Source organism: Protopterus annectens, chromosome 13.part0 (assembly GCF_019279795.1).
Source record: "Protopterus annectens isolate FY-2018-M chromosome 13.part0, PAN1.0, whole genome shotgun sequence".
NCBI lineage: Eukaryota > Metazoa > Chordata > Ceratodontiformes > Protopteridae > Protopterus > Protopterus annectens.
In genome coordinates this window covers 725866115-725874861 of record NC_056747.1, presented here as the reverse complement: position 1 = coordinate 725874861, position 8747 = coordinate 725866115, and positions in this window count along the sequence as shown.

The window sequence follows — 8747 nt, the reverse complement described above, 5'->3', positions numbered from 1 at the left end:
TCTACTTCGGTTTCCGATCACACTCGATCAAAGATGCACCAAATGTTTATCAGCATCCAGAGGTGACATAAAAAGGGGATACTTCTTCCTCTTAGATGGCAAAAATTACGATCACGGAAATATATTACTCAATTTCCGTTGATTATAGACGAGGGTGGTTATTTTGGTCCTGAAAACTTTTAAGATAAATTTAAAAATAATTCTACTTCATCCTCAGAAGAAGAGAGAGATAGTATAGATGCCCCAGCTACTCACTTATATTCTCAACAAGTCCCAAACCCAGCACAAGGTAGGGATAAAGCAGCTTCTACTACCACATATGTAGTTCGGCCATGGTCTGCAGTAGATTTTTCAGACTATTTTGGATTCTCTCCCCTCAATCAGAAAAAATCCAGCAAAATATGCTAGAATTTTAAAGGGACATGTTCAGCTGCAAAATCCTACCTTGAAGGATCTTAGAGCAGTATATATTTCAAGCATGGGCATTAATGTCTTTCTAGCTTGCCAATATACCAAAACACTTGCTTCCATAAGAAGTGGCTAGGCTGTTCTTAAAAATATCTAAACTAGAACTTGCTTTAATATAATTTGGTAGACTGTTCCATGCCTCAGTTACTCTGTCAGAGAACCAATTGGTACACTTCTCATTCCTACCTAATCATCTACATAGGTTGTCTGATGATTCTCTAGTACTTTTTGATAACATCAAACATTCACAGAGGTAGTTGTCTCTAAATGCCTTACATACCCAAATAAGACCCCCTTCTCAGATATCTGTAAGAGACATTGTACAAGTTCAGATATTTTAGTCTTTCGTAACAACAAATTTTTACATCTATGGATGCCCTTGGTATATTTCCACTGTACTCTTTCCAGTTTACTCATGCTTGTTTTCTTATAGGGTTTCCATATTGCTAGTCCATACTCTGGTTTGGGTCTAATGCAACTAACAATGACTTCATCATTTTTGATTTCCTAGACTTCATAAATCTTTTTATACAACCTACAGTTTTTAACTATCATTAACCAATTGGTTGATATGACTAGAAAAACTCATAGCTGGATCTACCCACGCACCCAGGTCTTTAAATGAGTCTACAGTTTCAATCACTGTGTGCTGTATTAAATATTCACCTTTCAATTAATGTCCCCCAGATCTCATATGCTTAGTTTTTGATGTATTTATCAGCATATTATTCTCTTGTGCCAAAATGGTCAATTTAGTCAAGTTATTTTGCAGACATGCCTTACCTGTAACACACGTTATCAGTTTACTCAATTTCAGGTCCTCTGTGTGTATATATATATATATATATATATATATATATATATATATATCTACATATATATATATATCTACATCTACATATATATATATATATATATATATATATATATATATATATATATATATATATATATATATATATATATATATAAATAGTAGAACACCTCAGATGAAAACGTTAGGTCTGAAAGATACAATTTAAACAAGTAAGGCCCTAGGACAGAGCCCTGTGGGACACCCTGACTGTAAACAAGGATTTCATCTGTCCAGCTGCTGTATATTTGCCATGTCCTATTTGTAAGCCATGCAGCTATCCATCTTATCAAGAGTACACCAATACCTAGTTGTTCTAATCTATTCATCAGTGTTTTGTGTATGACCCTGTCAAATGCTGAAGTTAAATCTATATAAATTACATCACAGCACAATTTTTCATTCATAGCTGTTATTATTGTAGAACATCATGTTGCAGGTGGTAATAGATCTATTTTCAACATATGCATGTTGATATATGGTTTCAAGTCCCAACCTATCCAATTCTGATAATAACTTAATGGATACATCTATTCCACCTAATTTATTTAAATGCAGTTGGGATAATGCCAATATACCAGATCCCATCCCCCCAATATACAGATGCAGAGGCCTTTCAAGCAGTTAAGTCTTGTTTATTTCAAGCTATTACTGCAGTATGCCCCCTGGTCCTGGATAAATGCAGTCACTCAGAGGGAAGATGTACCAACTGAATCCTATTTACAGGAAGATGTACCACCTGAATCCTATTTATGATGCATGACAGATGCCTTTGAAGCCTTCTCAGGTTATACAGAACCTACCGAAGGTCCAGCAGCAAGTGGTCTCTCAGCTGCTTTTGTTAATGGTTTATTGCCCCCATACAAGACCAAGGGAAAAAGGATTGCATGACTTGGCCAAGTTTAGGACTTCATGAACTTGTTAATCAGGTACAATATTTAGCACACACTCTTATTCATGAAAAATGAGAACAGCAAGAACAATGACAGGAAAAACTGTTGAATCGACAGCTTCAACAGTTCACTAAAAACTGGGAAAATAGGGGAGGAAAAGGGGATGTAATAGGTTTAGATTTTCTCAAAATCAAGGATTATATTCTCAGAATAATCAGATCCCGTTAGGTCAAGGAATGAATCCATGTTTTAATTGCAGCCAAAATGGTCATTGGAAAGGCTAATGTCCTGTCTTGTAACCAGCAAATGCTACAACACCGTCTCACAATACATTTGATAATCAGCTGCCATCACAAGGTCATCAGAATATCTACCAAAAAGTGAGATGACAGCCTCTTGCGTGGAACACTCCTTTGCAACCACCAACCTGGCAACAAGACACATAGGATAGCCATAAACAAGAAGTTATGTACTCACCATAATGTTCGATGTATGTAGTCCATCTCGCCTTACATTCTTACCCTTGAGTTCGGAGTCAAACCTTGGCTCCGACTCGCCCATACTCTAGCTCCAAGTCTTCAATTTGCTCGTGGCTAAGAGGTATTGCATCATACAACAGGTCCATTCCCCAGATCTTGTTTGCTGCAAGCGTGCACACACACACTGAGAACAACAACCACCTCAACAGAAAGGACTACGGACACCTAGAGACTATATCTCCAAGTCCTCAAAGAGGGGGTAGGAGGGGGGTTAGTACGAACGTAAGGCAAGATGGACTACATACATCAAACGTTATGGTGAGTACATAACTTCTTGATGTTATGTAGTCCAAGCTCACCTTCATTCTTACCCTTGGGACAGTGTCCCTAGCACTTTGACCTTGGGTGGCTCAGTGAAAAATACTCTTGAGCACTGTGGAACCAAAGGAATATCTGCCTCTAGAGACCAGATCTAATTTGTAGTGACTAATAAAAGTATGAGGTGAAGCCCATGTTGCTGCAGCACAAATATCATCCATAGACATCTTAGCCTGAAACACAGTTGAGGTAGACAGAAATCGTGTAGAATGAGCCTTCACTTTAAAGGGTAATTCTTTGCCATTGGAAGCATAAATAAAGGAGATGCAATCGGAGATCCAGCGGGACAAGGTTACCTTAGAAACAGGAACCCCAAGTCTAGTGTCTGAAAACGACACAAACATTTGATCTAATTTCCTGAAATCTTTTGTCCTATGTAAATAGAAACGCAAATGTCTATGAACATCTAGCTGATGAAACTTAAATTCTGTCTTGTTGGAGAATTCAGGAAAAAACACAGGCAACTCAATGGATTGGTTGATAATGACAACAGAAGCAACCTTTGGAATAAAGGAAGGATTGGTTCTTAAGGAGACCCTGAAACACCAAATAACGTGGCTTAATCAATAAGGCTTGGAGCTCAGAGACCTGCCTAGCTGAAGTTATGGCTACCAAGAATACTGTCTCCCATGACAAGAATTTAATGTCACACGTAGCTTCGGGCTCAAAGGGAGTCGAGGTGAGCTTCTGTAATACAAAATTGAGGTCCCATGGCATTATTGGATCAAAGACTGGAGGTCGGAGTAACAATGTCCCTTTTAGAAAGGCCCTACAAAGCCTATGAGCCATAAGGTTGGGCTCATTAGCAACGTGAAAGGTAGAAATCACTGCCAGTTGCACTTTAATGGTTGCTGCAGCTGACCCCTGCCTGAACAGTTGAGAAAGAAATCTAATATTGTGGAAATAGGCACTGTATAAGGATCAATATGCCTTTCGCGGGCCCAAATGGAAATCTCTTCCACTTACTGGAATAAATCTTCCTAGTAGAAGGCTTGTGGGAAGATGACAGAATGTGGACCACGTCCGGGGAAAAATCATGAAGCCTAAGGACAGAACTGGAGCAGTCAACTTGAGGGTCTGGATGGAGGGATGGAACTGTCCTGACATATGAGTCAGCAGATCTGGATCTGGGTCCAGAATTCAAGGATCGTCCATTAGATAGGGTTGAAGGAAGGGAACCCAATTCTGACGAGGCCAGTGTGGGGCAATCAGGTTCATTTTGCTTCCCAATGACTGCGCTTTCTGAATGACCTTTGATATCAGAGGTAACGGTGGAAAGGCGTAGAGAAGACCGGAGGGCCAATCATGAACCAGAGCATCCCTGGGTGTTTCCCCCTCCAGGGGGATAAGGGTGAAGTAGCTGTTGCATTTGGCATTGAGGGGCCTGGCAAATAGATCGCAGCATGGCTGACCCCATCTGCGGAATATCTTCTCCGGAACATATTTGCTCAGGGACCACTTGTGAGGCATTAGGATTGCTCTGCTCAGCCTGTTGGCAATCACGTTGGACTTCCCTGCTATATGCGTTGCAACTAGAAAGCGTTGGGAAGACACCAACCACTGCCAAACTCAAAGTGCCTCTCTGCAAAGGGGATATGATTTGGTTCCTCCCTGTTTGTTGAAATCCCATACCACTGACATGTTGTTTAAGTGGATTGCAATTGTCCCTAGAGGGGGGAAGCTATTAAGTGCTTGCAACGCTAATAGCACTGCTCTCATCTCCAAGACATTGATATGCAAATGGGTCTCGTGATCCTGCCACGTGCCTTGGACTGTCCTGCCGAGATAATGCCCCCTACCCGATCTGGGAGGCATCCGTGGTCACCGTGGCAACTGGAGAAGACAGGACAAAAGGCTTGCCTACGTTGAGATTGCTGGCTCGAACAAGATACTGTAGTGACCATTGGGCGAAAAGCAGCCACTGAAGAACCCTCATGTGTAGTTTGGCAAGGGGAACTAGCATGATCGTGGCAGCCATGGTCCCTAATAAGTTGAGGACCACTTTCGCCTTGACCTTTCTCAATGGTAGTAAGGCGTAGACTTGCTATTGTAGAGCCTGAATTCTCTCTTCTGGTAAATAGGCCCTCATGAGCACCGTATCTAGTTCAGTGCCGATAAAAGTGACACGCTGCGAGGGCAACAAGGCAGATTTTTCCCAATTTAGAGTCATTCCTAACCTTTGACACAGTGCAATGGTGGCGTCCCTGGTCTGTAACAGTAGATGCCTGGTGGTGGCAGTAAGGAGCCAGTCGTCCAGGTATGGAACCACTTGGAATCCCTGACGTCTCAAGTGATCCATTACCACTGCCATTCATTTGAACACCCTGGGGGCTGTGGTGAGACCAAAGAGCAGAGCGCAAAACTGAAAATAACTGGCTCCCAGCTGGAAGTGTAGATGACTTCTCGATGCCCTGTCCATCTTGATATGGTAGTAAGCATCTTTGAGGTCGATGGAGCACATCCACACATCTTTCCCTAAAAGACGGAGTATGGACTGTAAGGTGACCATGTGGAACTTGGACTTTTGTACATGAAGGTTCAATCGGCTGAGATCCAAGATGGGTCTCAGGTCCCCTGTTCTTTTCGGCACCAAAAAGAATCTGAAGTCCCTAATCCTACTTGGTCTGCGGGGACAGGATGGATGGCTCTCTTTGAAAGCAACTTTATTTCTAAAGTTGCGGAATCCCTGTGACTGGGTGGAACGTCTGGGATTCTCTTGGTTGGCGGGGGAGGAGAAGAGAAGGGAATATGATAACCTCTGGAAATGCTCTTTATTCCCAGAAGCCTGGCAAGACGTCACCCAAGACGCGTGGGTATTAAAGAAATGCGACCCCCAACTGGCCTTCCTTCAGGAGCATTGGTGGGGAGAACTGTGAAAGGAATCATGGTCCCCCTGGTTATGCGGGCCTCCTCTGCCTCTAGGCCAGTGTCTACTTGAATTTCCACCCCCTCCCCTGCCTCTGGAGAGGGAATCACTTTGTGCGTCCTGAAAAAACCTCTGCGACTTCCTAAACCACATTTTCCCACCCTTCTGGGCCTTGGGTAAGGTCTAGAAGGCATGGAAAAACGGACTCCCATGGCAGACAGGGTTTTTCCTTCCTGCTCACACCTAGTGAATGTCCTTCACCTTCGTTCTGAACAACGATGAACCGTCAAATGGGGCGTTGGTGAATGTAGACTTGAAGGCCTCCACAAAATTACACAGGCACATCCAGGAGTGTCTCCTAAGAGACTCTGGAACCCACTGCCCTACTCGCTCCATCGGCTGCATATGAGATCAGCCTCATGGAGGAGTTGGTAAGGGAATTTAGGGCAGACATCTGTGCATTGACCTTCTGTGCCACGGCATCAGAAACGCTACCCTGTAGAGAATCTCCTAGCTCTTTTAGGAGATCTCTCTGGAGCCTTGTAAAATGCGTCAAGTAGTTCAGCGACTGCAGTGTAAAGGCCACTGAGGTAAACACACGCTTCCCATACTTGTCCATGGCCTGGGACTCCTTGTTAGGTGGATGGACGGTAGATGAAGTTTCAGCAAGTTCCTTCTTGGTGGCTGCTGCCACCACCATGACATCTACTGGAACGCCTTTTGTTAGAAATTCCTTGTCTGTGGGTGCGGACAAAAACTTATTGGGTCTCCTAGGAACCGGTTCCACAGTGTCAGGAGTTTCCCACACCTTTCGACAGACAAGATCTAGTAGCTCATCGAAAGGGGGAGAAACCCAAGAGGCGGAAGGTTGAGACCCAAAAGCCTTCAGGAACACCGACTCCTCATCAGAAGGGGATTTGGAGAGCCAGCTGCCTCTCTGCTTCAAGATCTCAAGGATATCTGAAAAAGAGATATCTTCAGAAGATGACTTTGGGGCCCCTTCTGACTCCTCAAGGTCGGTGTCCGACGTGAGAGACTCATCCAGGGAGTGGAGGTATTTCCTCTTACACAATCTCCTTCTGGCGGGCTCCTCAGGCAAAAACTCAGGGGAGACGTCAGAAAGTCGGGGACCACTCATGGAGGTATCCTGAGGCTTTGGGTCTCCGGTGTCCAGGGATAGATGGTGATTCAAAACTGACACCGGTGCCGGAGGGGGCAGAGTATCGGTGCCGTAGGATGCAGCTGACAACCTGGCCAGCACGCTCCTCATAACCTTGAAGGCTGATCCCCCCCGGCTCCGAAGGCCGACTAACTGTAGAGGATACAGTAGTAGCCCTCGGCACTGAGGAGATGAGGTCCGAAGCAGATGTCGGGTCTAAGCTCACCCGAGCCGAAGCACCGAGAGGAAGGCTCAGAACCAATGATCGATCCGAGCCCTCCCCCTCGGGTTCAAATGGAGAACTGTGGACACTCGACCCCGTGGATGGAGCCAACAGGGTTGGAGCGGAAATCAGAACAGAGAGGCCAGGCGAAGCTACTGGAACTGACCTAATGGCACCCAACGGGACTGACTACTCTGGCTCCAAAGACCAAGAAAGGCTCGGAGGAGGAACAACAAACGATATAGTGGCCATGGGATCCAGAGCAGACTGGGTTGGAGCCAAAATCAATTTGGCCAGCACCGATGACTGAAGCTGTTTCTTCACCACTATCAACATCTTCATTGGAAAGGGTCCTTGAGGATATAGTTGGAGATCTGGATCTCCCTACAGAGGGAGACTTACGTGAAGGAGAAACCAGTCAAATAACTGGAGACCGGCTCAAAACCAAAATATCCGTGACCGGCTCCGAAAGGCTGGGAGCCGATACAGACTTAGTCAATACACTACCTTCTAGTGGCACCGAAGGCAATGGAACCAAAGAAGGAGAAGCTGTTCTAGCAACTTTATCTATCGACTCCGAAGAAACAGGCGGAGCCAGAGAGCGCTTCTTAGAAGTCTTTTTGTCCTTTTTAGCTGGAGAGGATATGGCACTGGAAGGCTTAGCCAAGTCTTCCTCAAAGGAATGTTTAAGCAGTCCTTTCAAAATGAGCTTTTCTTCCTCTCCTGTAGCACGCGGGGACCGAAGGAATGACAAAATAAGCAGGACTCTTGGAGGCGAATAGCCCCCAAGCAGTACACGCACACGGAGTGCCCATCAGTAAAAGACATTTTACTGTTGCATTCAACACATGTTTTAAAACCCGAAGGCCTGTGTTCCTTAGAATCCCTGGACATGCTGAATAAGGAAATACACACAGGTACAAAACAACGCATACACACAACAGACCCAACTAAACCCTGCCCGGGAAACTACAGCCTCTAACTAAAAATGGCCTAGTAACCGGCGGGAAGAAAACTACAGGGAGGACTAGGTCCTCTACCTTAAACGGGCCTAGCCCGGGGGAACAAAGGCAAGATAACACCACTAGCCAGGCACGACAACACTAATAAGCTAACAGTATGGAGAGAGCACCAAACAAAAGGACCACATGGAAACAATGGGGAGGACTAGGTCCTCTAATTGAAATGGGCCTAGCCTGTGGGAAGAAAGGAAGCGAACGGGATACCAAAAACGGCCAACGAAAAGGCCACAAAAACAGCAAGAGAAACAAAACAAAGGCACCACTACCACACACACTAGCTATGAAAATAGCTTTTTTTTTGAGCAACAAATAGTCAAAACTTTAGAAAAAGTATACTTAGCCACGGCCAAAAGCGAGACCACGTCTGAGCAAGCGGCAAACAAGATCTGGGGAATGGACCTGTTGC